The 12,628-nt window shown below is 43.5% G+C and overlaps 1 protein-coding gene and 1 pseudogene across 1 annotated transcript in view; one reads left to right on the forward strand and one right to left on the reverse strand.

Moving 5' to 3' along the window:
- Grin2a (glutamate ionotropic receptor NMDA type subunit 2A) overlaps positions 1–12,628 on the forward strand; it is a 410,670-nt gene that overhangs the window by 183,210 nt on the left and 214,832 nt on the right. The gene's annotated exons all lie outside the window — the stretch shown is intronic.
- Positions 3,115–3,351, reverse strand: LOC118590277 (annotated as a pseudogene).

The following is a 12,628-nucleotide window of genomic DNA, read 5'->3' on the forward strand; positions in this document are numbered from 1 at the left end:
AAACAGGGTATCTCTGTGTAGTTTTGTGCCTTTCCTGGAACTCACTTTGTAGACCAGGCTGGCCTCAAACTCACAGAGATCCACCTGCCCATGCCTCCCAAGTGCTGGGATTAAAGGCATGCGCCACCACTGCCCAGCAGCAGTGCATCTTTTTAATCCCAGCACTTGGGAGGCAGAGGCAGATGAATGTCTGAACTTGAGGCAAGCCTGGTCTACAGAGTGAGTTCTAGGACAGCCAAGGCTACAGAGAGAATCCGCTCAAATAAAACATTGATTACCCACTGTTCTTGTATTTAAAACTGTGACTGAGCAAAGTGTCTGTGAGACATGTCACACATGTGTTTACATAGCTGCTAGCCTCTTTGTTTCTGTGTCTGCAGGAAATACAACCCCCAAGTATCCCAGTCCCCACTTCCCTGCTGATTCTCCCCTGCTATAGATGTAGTGTATCTCTGTTCTTTCTGACCAGATATTCTTCTGCTGTCTCTGGTGGCAGGGAGATCAGGGTTTGAATCCTGGGTCTCATTTGACACGCCATAGATTTCCTGTATGCAAACTGGGTGCTGTGAAGACTAGAGGTGACTCAGATTCACTACCAAGCTTGGAGCAAGCTGTGCTCCAATATTGGGTGCACACCCTTAGAGTCATCTCTCAAGATGGCCCTGGCTCTGGTCTGGAAGTGTTGTGGCTGTTGTAATGTGGCCTCTTGGTGTTTATTGGATCTCATGCTTGGTTGTGGCTGAATTCTAGGATAGGTGTACCTACCTGGTTCGGATATGACTCTGTATTGATCTATCAGCGACTATTTAAGGCCATTTCTTCTGACTTGGAAATAGCAGAGTCAACAGAGTGTGTGGGTGAGCACTCCCTGACTTCTTTGCTTTTATTTAAGTTAAATATATAGAACTAGACCATCTAATAATTTTCTTTTATTGAGGCCATTGATTTTATTTTCTTAGCTTAAGGGAGGGGCGACTAGATATATATAGTGCACTACTTTAAAAATACATGTTGGCATATTTGTTTGCTTTATTGTGCCTGCACTTACTTTATTGCATTTGGACACAGAATAAACTGTCTGTTATCATGTCCTTACTGTTTTTAGTGAGTAGATGGGAATCCCACATCAGAACCTAATTCCCTCACACAAAGCCACATTATTGCTGCTGTTCTCTCTCTTTTCCTGATTCTAAGTTTCAGGAGGAGGTGCATGGGTACAGGCATGCACCTATGTCAGGAATTTTTTTTTTTTTTTTAAGGAAGGTCTACCAAATCTGTGGGTCATGTTTATTGGTTTGTTACCTCAAAACATTTAGAGATTCTGGGGCAGCTGTGGCTGTTCTCTGGTCATTAGTGATCTGGTTGCAGATACTAGACATGCTCTGTAGAAACCAGCACCCACACTTTCAGACATCAAATCCTATGGTATCCACAGCACAGTTATTCCAAGCAGTGTCTGTGGAAAATATCTGCCGATGACAACATGGGTACTGATTCAGAATGTAGATTTCTGGAATTGATAGGTGAAGATTCCAACTTGAAGGGGACAAGATAAAATCCAGGATTTGTCATTTTAAAATAGTATTTTCAAATTTATTCCTTGGAAATTTCATACATATATATCTCCCCATCCATTCATGACCTCCAGCTCCTCCATCCTAACCATCTCCTTCCCAATTTTATGGTCTTCCTTTCCTTTCTTTTTTCTTTTCCTTCCTTCCTTCCTTCCTTCCTCCCTTCCTCCCTCCCTCCCTCCCTCCCTTCCTCCCTCCTTTCCTTCCTTCCTTCTTTTTTCTTTCTTTAGGACTATTGAGTCCAACCAATGCTGCCCATATGTGCATAGGTATGGGGAATGCACTGATGCATGGTAACTTCCTAGTGACCACACTCCCCCCAAAAGTGACTCCCCCAACTGCTAATAGCTCCTCATCCTGGGCTGGGACCTCAGTTGCCCCTCCTCGGGGAATTTTGACTGGTTGGATCATATCCAGGTCTTGTGTAGGTAACCACAGCTGTTGTGAGTTTGTGTGTGTGTGTGCAGCAGTTGTCTGGTGTTCAAAGGACAGCATTTCTGAGCATGTCTTTTTAACAAGCTCCTTAGGATTTTTTTTGATGCTCATTAGAACACTGCCTCTAGGTATGAACACATGTGGAGAATGGATAACAGAAGGTGACAGTGTAATGATTTCAAAGTTGTTAAGGGAGTTCTTACCTGAAGAAATGCTGTGTATCTGAGATGAAGGGAATGGCCGTTATCTCAATGTAATCACTATATGTTATGCATATCATCGTGCATCACACATGCACACTCACACACACTACTATTTTTTTTTTTTTTTGAGAGCTTCACTTCTGTTTATTGTTAGGATGTGGTTCATGGCCAAACAATGCTGCATTCCCTTTGGAGTTACAATAGCATTATATCCTTGCACAAAAGACAGACACTCGACCCAGTGTCTGTCACTAGCTCATTCAATACTTCACAAGGCCACAGAGAAGCCTGATGGAGGTTTGGATGAGAATATCTTCCATAAGCTAGTGTATTTGTTTTTGTTTGCTTAATTTATATGTGTTTTGTTTGTTTGTTTTTTAAGACAGGGTTTCTCTGTGTAGCCTTGACTGTCATAGAACTTGCTCTATAGATCAGGCTGGCCTCAAACTCACAGAGATCAGCCAACATCCATGTCAGGTGGCTCACAACTGCCTGTGACTCCTGTTCCAGGAGATCCAGTGCTTCTAGCCTTCTTGGACAACTGTACTAATATGCACACAACCCTACACAAATGCACACACACACATAATTAAAAATAAAACAATAAATCTTTAAAAATAAAATGAAGAGCTTCAGGATTGAAGTGGATGATGTTGTTTTCAGAAGATTTTTAGATTTAAGATATTGAAATAATGCAACTTTAAATTTAGATGGACAATTAGGAATCCTTCCAACATGAAACATGGGAACATGAAATCCAGGTGTGATCATGTGTTGAGAGTCAGCCGCAGACAGCTGTCCTGTGAAGAGGTTGTTTACTCAGCACTGGGTCCAGCCGCTTGGACTCCTTCCCTGCTGCTCAGGATTTGGGTTGCAGGGTGGGTGGGGGGGGGTGGGCTTCTTCAGCATTTAACTAACTCTTTCTTGGCTGAAGGTGCTGGGACTGTTTCTCCACACATAAACTGATCTTTATCATAAATCACTTTTATAATGAGAGAGCAGCTAGGACATGTTGCCACCAAGGACTATCTTCTTGGTGATAGAGAAGTTATCCCCATGGGGCAGGGATAAAAATATGTCTCCAAGTCCTCATCATATTTAAAATCCTCGATCTCCACCTCCTTGTGAAACACCGCCATGGTCACCCAGTCTACACCTGATCAGTTTTCACACTAGTATTTTTAAAGAGAGCCTCGTATGTATACTCTGGGCACAGCTTTATCATCTCCCATGGTAGTGCCTACTTATTTCAGTTGTAAGATAATCATTTTTCTTGCATACTCCAGGGTAGACTTCTTTGCTGTTCAGTGTATGTTGGTACCCAGCCAGGGACAGTGCAGTTGATCATTTGTGCTTCTGAAGAAGGATAGATGCTTCTCTTTTCCTTCAAAGCTGTTATCCCAGTGAAATGATGAAGAATCCTCCATTTCCCAAAGCACAGATGAATATGATTGCATATGCTTTGGGCCAGGTGATGGTGTTTTCATTGAAAACACTGATGAGTACATGTCACTGCCTGATGAGAAAGGCAGAAAGGAACCAGGAGGATAAATTGTAGTTTCTTTCCATGCCATATGGAGCCACACACAAGTGAAAACATAAATCATCTGGATCCATGGCTGGATGCTGTAATAATGCCATCACATCTAGTCTTACAATGACAAAGGAACTGATTAACTTAGGGTTGGTCTCAGCTTAACTAAGAGGCAAGTCTGACATGTTGGCAACCTCTGTAAGAGCTGTAGTTTCTAACCAAGTGCTGAGTCAAGCTATGCTTTTGTATTAATTAAAGTTGTTCTCTGGCAATGTCTTAAGTATATTTAATTTTCTGATCACCCCATTCTTCCTTTTGTCCCTCTTCTGTCAACACCGTTCTTCCCTGTAGGCACCTTTCCCACAGTCACACATTCTTGTTTTGTTTTGTGACCCACTGAGTTTAAGCATGGCCAACTGTGGGGCAACAGGTATGGAGCTCTTCAGAGAGGCTCAGTCGGCTCAGCAGTGTGCACATCTGAAGATTAAGGACACACCAAGTCACTCTTGTGTGTGACTGACACACATGTGAGTGCACACAGGAGAGAAGCAAGGCATGCTGGTTCATGTGTGACTAGAGCTGAAAGATTTCACATCGGGAGCAGGCTTAGTAGGGAGCCCTGCAGAAATAGAGCTTCCCAATGTCTGTGAATCCACCTTGCATAAAAATAAAAACAGCAAAATGAATTGGTTAACAAAGTAGCTAACTAACTCATGGGTATCACCATATCCTGACAAACTGGGAGAAGCACTACAACTACTGACAGTTATATAAAAGTAACCACCAGCTCATTAAGATAAAAATTTCCATAGAATAAAATATGTATAGCAAAATAAGATAGTGTGAAAATAGAAGATATTCAGGGACAGACTCTCCATCTTTATCTATACACGTGCATATGCATGCACACACATGTAATGCACGCATGTGTGCGTGCACGCACCCCCCCCCCCACACACACAATGTAATTGCTGCCTGTGGAAATGAGAAAACATAGCAGAGGAAATAGAGGTATTTTCTGAATGTGTATGGCCTTTGAGTCTTGACTATATATGTTTTACTCCATTAAAATAAAACAAATTGTTGTTGAAGTGCCAGATATAAGATAAAACAACTTTAATTTTTCAATGACACAGAAAGACATCAGTCTAAGTGACATCAGAGGGACCTCGTTTTTACACCTGAGGGTGCACGTTCCAAGTATAAAAAGAACAGCGAGCAAATTGTAAGCCACTGTCAGACTGTGGAGGACAGGAAAGGAACAAGACTACCTCACTGAGGCTCATTTCTTGTATTGTGGGATGTGCAATGTTCATAACTACATGGACAATGGCAAAATGAGCATTTTGCCATGAGAGAAAGATCTGTGAGGCTAAGTCCTGATTCTGGATCACTGTTATATGCCAAAGCAGCTTCAGTCTGTACATTTTTAAATAACTGGAAGAGAATATACAGATTTCCACCCCATAGGAATGATAGCATTCAAGAAGATGGACCGACTGTTTTGTGTGAAAGTATCAGATGGCCGCACTGTACACCCCAGAAATAAGTATGTGTATGTTAACTAAAATATTAAAATTTTTAAAAAACTGCAATATGAGTAACAAAAAGGAGGATTTTGCACCACAAAGAAATGATAAATGCTTGAGGTGATGTACATGCTAATTACTGTAACTTGATATTACACAATGTGTCTATGTATGAAAACAGAGCATAGTACACTGTAAGAAGGCATACTTCATATGTGATAATTAGGAATGTATCATGCATTTTTAACTCAAAATCCATCCATACATCCAGAACAGTGATCACCCTGGCAATAGCAAGGATCCATGGATTCAGATTTGAGGCTTTAAGTTTTGTTTTCCACGACAGCAGACCAACCCAGAAGGTGGCTGATTGCTAAAGAGAGGCTAGAAGCATGACACAGTGCTCCAGGGTTGTTCAAGCAAAGAGCAAAGTGTTCTAGACTACAGGTCATAAGGACCCATGTGTCGTGTTAGTTGTCTCTTGTTGCTGTATCTGAAAACCCAGCAGAAACCACTCCAGGGATGGGGTCTGGTTCCCACAGTTCCAGGGACGGGGTCTGGTTCCCACAGTTCCAGGGAGAGAGGAGGGCTCATTTTCACAGTTTCAAAGGATTTGGTCCATGATCACTTGGCCCCTCATGAGCTTGGGTAGAATGTCATGGGGTAGGACTATGTGATAGAGGAAGTTGTTTATTTCCTGGCTGACCAGGAAGTAGAGAAAGTGACAACAGGAAGGGACCAGAGCAAGATACAGCCCCCAAGGTCATGTCCCAAGTGACCTGTTTCCTTCCATTGCTCAACTTCCAATGTTCCATCACCTTTCAACACTGTCTTTGGGTTTCTATTGCTGTGAAGAGACACCATGACCATGGCAATGCTTATAAAGAAAAAAACATCTAATTGGGATGGCTTACATTTTGAGAAGTTTAGTCCATGATCATCATGGTGCAACATAATGGCATGCAGGCAAACATGGTGCTGGAGAAGTAGCCAAGCCCAGTGGGTCAGACCACTTCCTGTTACCTTCAAGATAAGACCCACTGGACATGGCTTGAGCATATATGAGACTTCAAAGCCTGCCTCCACAGTGACACACTTCTAATAGTGCCACCCCCTTTGGGGGGCATTTTCCTTCAAACCACCAAAAATGCTCTACTTAAAATTTGAATCCATCCATGGATTAGCCTATTAATTATGTAAGAGTCCTCATGATCATCTTTGGAAACAGCTTCACTGACTCACTTAGAGGTGTGTTTTATGAATTGCTTAGGTGGCTTGCAATCCAATCAAGTTGATAATGAGATTAACCTCCACAGAAGCCAGCTTTGAAAAGAACTAACAAGATAAAGATGAAATATTCAGGATCAATGAAGATGTTAACTACAGAGAGTTAAAACAGAAAAGTCATAACTATATCATAATTTATTTGTGAGCTCATAACAAAATTAAAAGGCAATTCATCAACCTTTGGGAGATGCTAGGAAGCCTGCTCATTGTTTTGAAAACTACATAAGGGGAAAGAACCAAGCATTGATTCTGCCTCTCTTAGCTCAACAATTTCTCAGGCTAATCAAATGGCCAATGAACAAAATTCTCTCTCTCTTTGGCATCATTCCAGGTAATAAATGATGAAGGACTGTAAATTGGAAATTTCTGTTTTGTAAATGCTAATGCATTAATAATTCAAGTAGTCGTCACCAGGGCCATCCACAGTCACCAGGACCATCCACAGTCAGAGTCACCAGGACCATGCATTGTCACCAGGACCATGCATTGTCACCAGGACCATCCACTGTCACCAGGAAAATCCACTGTCAGACTCACCAGGACCATTCACTGTCACCAGGACCATCCATTGTCACCAGGACCATGCACAGTCACCAGGACCATCCACTGTCACCAGGACCATCCACTGTCACCAGAACCATGCACAGTCACCAGGACCATCCACTGTCACCAAGACCATCCACATTCACCAGGACCATGCACTGTTACTAAAAAAGACAGCTAGAAAATTTTGTTTCTTAAAGAAAGTACACAGTTTACCTAGGCAATAGAATTGGGAAAAATATATAAAGCTTGCATTAGCCTCTAGATTGAATTACCAATTTTCAACAACTATGGGAGGGAGAGAGGTAGAAGTCTAGTGTATGACCCCATGGGAGGGCACACAAAGCACAGACTATAGGAAACTGTAACAAGTAGATCCAGTTTTCACTTCCAGACCCAAATACAATGCAATAAGTTAACAGGTGGAGGATGAATTTTCACATCAAAACGTCTTGAATCATATTAACTGATCATATGTGGAAGTGGTATATTTTTCAATCATAAAAAATAAAATGGTCTTTTAAAAGTGTCTAGAACAACCCAAAGAAATATGAACACAGATGACGCCTGACTGTAAGGGCATTGTGGACATATTTGATAAGAGGAGTCCTTGACTTTTAGAGATACAAACTGAAATATCGACAGATGAAATGATCTGACACTCGGGGTTCCCTTCAGAACAATTGGAGGGGAACTAGCAGAATGATTCAGTGGGTTCAGAAGCTTGCTGCCAAGCCTGATGACCTGAGGCTGATCCCTGGTATCCACATGGTGGAAGGAGAGAACTGACTCCTGCAAGTTGTCCTGTGACTTTTACATGTGTGACGCAGTACATGCATGGAAACACACACACACACACACACACACACACACACACACAAAACAGGTAACTGTTAAAAAGAAGATATAGAGACCTAAGTTTCTGTAGCTGTCTGTAAAAATGACTGAACTGCTTATGATTCGGTCTTGTAGATTGGCTACTAACCCAGTTCTCTGGACTGGCTTGGCAAGGCCCCTGGACACCACAGAAGGGAATCCACACAGTCAGGAAGTTAAACTCACATGACACAGGCAGCATGTACTGATTGTATTCTGATAACGGTTTTGTGTTCACTGTCTTCTTAGTCTTTCAGTGGGAGCCTGACAGCCCCAAGAACTGGGAGCTTTTAAATCTGGAACCCATGCCAATTCCAGTTCTGTCTCTAAGTGGGCTCTGAGGAATGCAGGGTGAAACGCTCTCTGGATTTATGGAGAAGGAGAAGATGGCTCCATATTGCTAGAATGAGGGCTACCTTCCCTTTTTATTACCTTAGGCATAGTTAAAGTGCATCATGCATCTTAGACATTTATTGTCTTAGTTTTTTCTCATCACTGTAATAAAATACCTGATAGGAGCAGCTGAGAGGATAGAGGTTTTTGTTTCCACTCACGGATCCAGAGGGACGGAGCCCATCATGGTGGCAAGTGTGGCGACAGGCAGGAAGGGCATGGTAGAAGGAGCTCACATTGCATCTTCACTCAAGAAGCTGACTGAACAGGAAGTGGGGACAAACTATAGAGTCTCAAGGCCAGCCCTCAGAGATTCACTTCCTCTCGCAAGGCTCCACTTCTAAAGTTCTAAACCTTCCCAAACAGTGCTAACAGCTGGGGACAAAATGGTCAAATGCATGAGCCTGTGGGGGACATTTCTTATTGAAGCCATAAATACACACACACACACACACACACACACACACACACACACACACACACACAACATATACATACATACATATATACTTTTATCACATGTGAATATAATGTGTATAAAGGACTAGTGTCTACATATACAGGGATTCCCAGTCCCCAATTATTTTCCACTAAATTCATTCACTCAATGAGTATTTCTCAAATGCTTAAATGGCAGGCATTATACAAGATGATGAACATGAGGTATGAAAAGGCTGAGTTCTAATCAACATCCCAGTATAGGAAGACACCAAGACACACATAAACACACCAATTACAGATTATGAGTCTGGGGCCTTAACTACCTGGCCATTTTGGCACCCCAAATTGCAGACTTTGAAAAGTACTACAAAAAAACTTAAGCAGAGCTGTGAGGACCAGTGTTGCCAGGTCCTGCTGCAGACAGAGGGCCTCTCAGAGTGTGTGCCATTTGGACGAACCGTGAAGAAGAGGGAGCCTCTAACATCAGGAAGAGCTAAGGGAAAAGCAACCAGGTTGTAAGGGAAACTGAGGCAGAAGAAAAATGATTTAAGTGTAGAGGCTAAGTGTGGTCAGACTGCAGTGAACAAGAGAGACTGTGGCCCAAAGGACAGGATCTCGTTTTGCCTTTAGATAACCATGTTGAAATCCGTTCTTATCATTTCCCCCATTTCATGGCTGGCGCAATGTAGACAACTTCTTACTTCACTGCTAGTAAATCACAGAACAGAAGCAAGAGTACAGTCCAGATCTGGGGTTCCCTTTAAACAGAAGGATACTGGGTACAGATTTAGCCTCTTCCACCCTTACTTTTCTCGCAGCCAGAGGGGTCACTTGAAGCCCCGCTTGCTGTGACCAGGATGAGGGACTTAGACCGAAGGGAGAGTATCAGGCGCTCTGCAAAGTGACAACAGGGGTTTCTCACAGGCTCCAGTGTGGGAAGGGGAAATGTGAGCACAGCTTCTGAACATCTCAGAAGTGCCTGTGGGCACAGAGCAGGACTCAGGGCATGCATCTGCTGCCCTCCCTTTGAGATGCAGAACCAGACCTGAGTTACACTATTAGAACAGTCCATTAAGACAGCACTCTGGGTCTGCTGGGATAGAATGCATCAGTTCCAAATGGAGACCTGCTGGCTTTTGTCTTCCATGGATGCCAATAGTTGATTCCTGGCTTCTAGTCTTCTATGGGAGTCAGAATGGAAAGGCTCCTGGGAGGAACCTCCCTTTCTGGTAGAAAGAAAGGGCTTTTACAGTGAACTTGGCCCAAGTGATTGAGTGGGAGAAACTCAATCTTGTCCTGGAAAGGAGAGCCTCGTATGGTGAGGGACAGTCAGAGGTGGAGGAAGACACCAGCTCTGGACCAGACAATAAGCACCATCAGTACAGAAATCCAGCAGGAGGGCTGGGGGGTGGCTCCATGATAAAGTACCCATCATGCAAACACAAGGGCTTGAATCTGGTTCCCAGAACCTATGTAAATAGCCAGGTGTGCTGGTATACCCTTGTGGTTCCAGGACTGGGATGGCAGAGGCAGGAGCATCACTGAGTTTGCTGATTTCAGGACAGTCAGAGACTGTGTTTTAAAAACTAAGTGAACAGCCTACTTAGGAATGGCCCCCATGGCTTCCACATGCATGTGCACACGAGTGTACCACCTCCAACATGAACAGACATACACACAGACAGACAGATAGAATGATCCATGGAGACTAGCAATTCTTACCACTCTTCACAGATGAACAAATCAAGGCTCAGCTAAAACCAGGCCCTAAGGATCCATGTTCTTAAGTCACACTACTTCTACACAGACACTGAAATAAGCATCTGTGCTTTCCAGTCTAAACAACACACAACTCTAGCTTGCGTTGGACACTGTCCAGACACTGCCGTTTTCTTTGCTATCCAAGTGGCCTTTATGTGTATGACAGCATCGCAGGGTTTTAGGGGAACATCCAACTGCCTGACTCCTCTCACACACAGGACAAACATGAGGAAGGTGAAGAATGTGTCCAAACTCATCGAGCAAAGGCAGCGGAGCTGGCATCCTCTGTGTGCTCAGGTTAGCGCTGGCTGCCCAGTCTCCCCCCCCCCCCCCCCCCCCCCCGTGTGCTCAGGTGAGCCCCGCCCCCGTGTGCTCAGGTGAGCCCGCCCCTGTGTGCTCAGGTGAGCCCCGCCCCCGTGTGCTCAGGTTAGTGCTGCCCATCTCTTGTGAAGCCTGTTGCATCTTCGCCTTCGTTGTTCTGCTCCAGGATGAAACTGAGAGACTGTCCTTCTGTGAATAGGGGAATGATTTTGATTTGCATGGAGTTAAGATTTAGAGTAAGATATTCACCCAAGTATACTTCCCTAAGAAAACCACGTGTGTGTGTTTTCATGGGGTGTAGAGAGCGAGGCACATTCATGTATATATTAAAAGCTTTGTGGCAGTTGCCTAAACAGGTGCTGTGGTCCATGGTTTCTTGAGCTTTGGTCCTTGTTTTCAGAGTGACCGTTTTGCTGTACACTGACCATTTAATGGCAGGAGCACAGAACACATTTCAAAATATTTGTTTTATTAACTTTAATTACGTGTATTTGTGTTTCTCTCTGTGTGTATGAATGCACGTGCATGTTCTGTTGTATGTTATTTGTGTTTCTGTATGTGGGTATGTTCATACATGTTCTGGTATGTTTGAAGTAAAAGAGGTTGTGGGATCACCTAAAGCTGGGAGTTACAGGGAGTTGTAAGCTTCCTGAACATGTTTCCTCTGCAAGAGCAGTATGAGTGTGCATTCTTAACAACTGAGCCATCTCTTTGGCCCCAGAGCATTTCTTGTATCCTACATATATGTCCCAAGACTCATTCATGAATGGCTCACCATACTATGGTGAGCAAATGGCATGTGATAAAATTAATTTTTATTGTAGTTATCTCATTTAGGATGGAAATATGATTTGCTAGATTTCACTGGTTAAGACACTAAGATTTAGAGTCTTAAATAACTGCTTACCAGTCACTCAGTAAGGAAATAAAAGATCTGATATTCACATCCAGGTCTGTTTGATTTGAGGCATTTGCTGCTTGCATGCTGACTCTGTGTCAAGTTGGGGCCATGTAGCAAACTGGTTGATCACAAATTCATCATCATAGGACCAGCAAGAGGGCTCAGTGGGTAGGGGCATTTGCTACTGAGCCTGATGCCCCGAGATTGATGCCTGGAACCTACATGTTGGAAAGACAGAACTAACCCCCACAAGTCTGACCTCCGCATGCACCGTGGCATGTACACCCATCCACTTACTCACCAAAAAAATAAAGAAGGAATGAATCAAACTTTTAAATTAAAATCAATTAATCACCATGACCAATGAGGGAAGATGGAGAGTTCACTCTCTATTTGCTGGTAGAGACAGAACCAAAGTTGTTCCTGGCTGTCCTGCCTCTGGTCTTCTGTGAACTGCATTTATAACTGTGATGCAATCACAGCAGGATGAGCTGTTCTGTATTCCACAAGTGTGGCAGCCTTTGTCTAATAAGCCTTGCTTCCCAGATCTCATTCGTCACCCGATGTGGAGTCTGGCTGGCCACTTGATGGATAGTGGCTTCCCTCTGAGGAATAAATCTGCAAGTCTCGCCAGCCGGATGGCTTTGGAGGACATGCATCATTTGTGAGCAGGGAATGGGGAGCAGGAAGCGTGCCTTCCTGTGGTTCCAATCCTGGCATTGTTGTGGTCTTGCTCCTGTTTTCTGTACCATGAGTGATGACATCAGCTCTGTTAAAAAGACAGCATAACCTGTGGTGCTGTGGTCTTGGCTGTGGATGGTGCCCAACAC

This window comes from Onychomys torridus, chromosome 8 (assembly GCF_903995425.1).
Source record: "Onychomys torridus chromosome 8, mOncTor1.1, whole genome shotgun sequence".
Lineage (NCBI taxonomy): Eukaryota > Metazoa > Chordata > Mammalia > Rodentia > Cricetidae > Onychomys > Onychomys torridus.